Genomic DNA, 2,519 nt, shown 5'->3' on the forward strand with positions numbered 1-2,519 from the left:
CAAAGGTTAGAAAACAGTCTGTTGTAGATACTAGATATGTACTGAAACAGATTATACGTATATGACCTCAGCAACTCTGCTCCCAGGTATATACTACACAGAATTGTGTGCATATGTTCACCAAAAAAATGAACAAGAATGTTCATAGCAGCACTATTCATGAAAGCCAAACTAGAAACAACTTAAATGTCCAGATTGTAGGATGGATAAATTGGTGGTAAATTCAGACAATGGAATACTATACAGCAGTGAAAAAGTGATTGTTATATGCAACATGATAAATCTCATGATTGTGATGTTAAGACAGACTTAAAAGACAAGGGGGAAAATAACTTGTTTAATTTTATTTATATGAAGTTCAAAAAACAAATATTAGAAGTCAGGACAGTAATTACCTTTTGGAGCAAATAAGAGGAGGGTCCATGAGAGGGCTTCTGGGGTGCTGGTTATGTTCTATTTATTGGTCAGGTGCTAGCTACACTGGTGCACTTGTTTTGTGAAAATTCTTCAAGCAGTACACCATGTTGTGTATCCCTTTGATATATATGTTGTACCAACAGGAAAAGTTTGCTTAAAATAATGAAAATCCTACGGCCATGCCACCCTGAACAAGCCCAATTCCGTCTGATCTCGGAAGCTAAGCAGGGTCAGGCCTGGTTAGTACTTGGATGGGAGACCGCCTAGGAAGACCAGGTACTGTAGGCGTAAAATATAAAAAATAAGGGATTGTAAGCTAACAAGGTCTTTGCAATCTGTGAGGTCAACTAAGGGTTGCCTTGCCTAAAATTAAATAAATAAATAAATAAATAAAATAATGAAAATCATCATACATAATAAGCTGGAAATATTTGGGTAAGAATTACAAGATTTAATTGAGATATTTGTAACATTGCTTATTTCACTGATAAGTCTTTTTTTTTTTAACTTGGAAAATGCATGTTTATTATAATTTGCCATTAGCCAAAGGCAATCTGTTTGAGTTACTTAAATGAATATTAAAGTGTCTTTATAACATGATAAAAGAAATTGCACATATGAAAGATGGAAGTAGAATTATAAAGAATACATCAAACCAATGAGTGAAAAGAGTAATGACAAACTTACAAGGTAGCATTCTTTATTATATTTAATAGTTTTTTTTTTTTAGAGAGGATACATCAGAGTAGTTTAAAAGGTAACTTTACATTTCATAAAAATATGTACAAATATTTCCAAATGTACATGATGTGATTTTTTCATTTGTTACTGAAATTCATACAACATTGGATTCTTATCATGTAGGTTAAAACATAACAAAAGACAACTTTAATTTCAAGTAAAATTCTCATTGGCTATACAGCATTAAAAGTGTGCTTATTATTCAAAAAATGCATAGAAGAGACAATATTCCTAGAGTGTGCTTGAGAAACAAGTTAAATAGACTGTGATCTTATATAGTCGCAAATGGATGCAGGATTTTGCAAAACTCTGGTCTTATTATAAGGGGCAACTTTGGTATTTGCTGCCTTCAGATAGCCAAACACATTTGACAGTTTCACATATCTGTGTCAAAGGTATAATATAATTCTCAACCACGCAAGACATAGTCTCAGTTGGGGACCTCAGTGTTTATTTTTCTCTAGAAATGAAGTACAATTTCATTCATTCCAGCATGAAATATATGAGAATAGTTCACAGGACCACAGCCTGTATATTACATATAATATCTAGAAAATTGTTGGCAGTCAGAAAAGTTTAAGTAAAAATAAAAGATATAAAATATTTTCTGGCTTAAAATATGGATTTTTAAAAACCTATACATTTTCAATGTATATATTCCCAACCAATTTTTTCTTTTGCTATTGAGTTCATTTAGAATGTTTTGTCTAAAAAAACTCGATTTAAACATAGAATTATATTTAAGCTGTTTAGTTTTTAGATTTTTTTGGAAAGGTGATCAGAATTCAGTTAAAAGGTCACTTAACTTTACATACTGCTAAAATTTTAGAGAAAAATATAAACTTGTTTTAATCACCACAGTCTTCTAAACATATCAAAATTATTTTTTGTTCAAAATAACACAATTTTTGTGGTAGATTTTAAATTGTCTGTATCTTTATGTACCTCTACTCAACGATCATCCCTATAAACTTAGTTAAAATTGCATTTTTAAGCTAGAGACAGTCTTTCATATACTTTACTTGATCTAATTGTGATCCATGGTTATATCAAAATGATTTCTATAAACCACAATAATCTTATTGCTTCGTTTCTCTAAATCAATGTTTCTAAAATATATCGGCCTAGTTCTGTAGCTCTTAAGTGAACCATTTCCTTGCTTCTGAATTCTGGTTACGCATACAGTCACATATAACATTCACTATTAAGTACTAACCAAGTTCGTATTTAAAAAAGTTTTTTGATGTATTTACCAAAAGTGATTTTTGAACACTTTTATTGATAAATGCACTAACAATTACGTTTCAACATCTACTCAGTGTGCCCTTACTGTGATCAGTGCACCTCATGGCTATCAAGGC

General features: G+C 31.1%; 1 pseudogene; it reads left to right on the forward strand.

Annotated features, from left to right (window-relative positions):
- The first annotated feature begins 586 nt into the window (after positions 1-586).
- LOC111747029 lies at positions 587-705 on the forward strand (annotated as a pseudogene).
- The last annotated feature ends 1,814 nt before the right edge of the window (positions 706-2,519 follow it).

This window comes from Pteropus vampyrus, unplaced genomic scaffold, assembly GCF_000151845.1.
Source record: "Pteropus vampyrus isolate Shadow unplaced genomic scaffold, Pvam_2.0 Scaffold208, whole genome shotgun sequence".
NCBI lineage: Eukaryota > Metazoa > Chordata > Mammalia > Chiroptera > Pteropodidae > Pteropus > Pteropus vampyrus.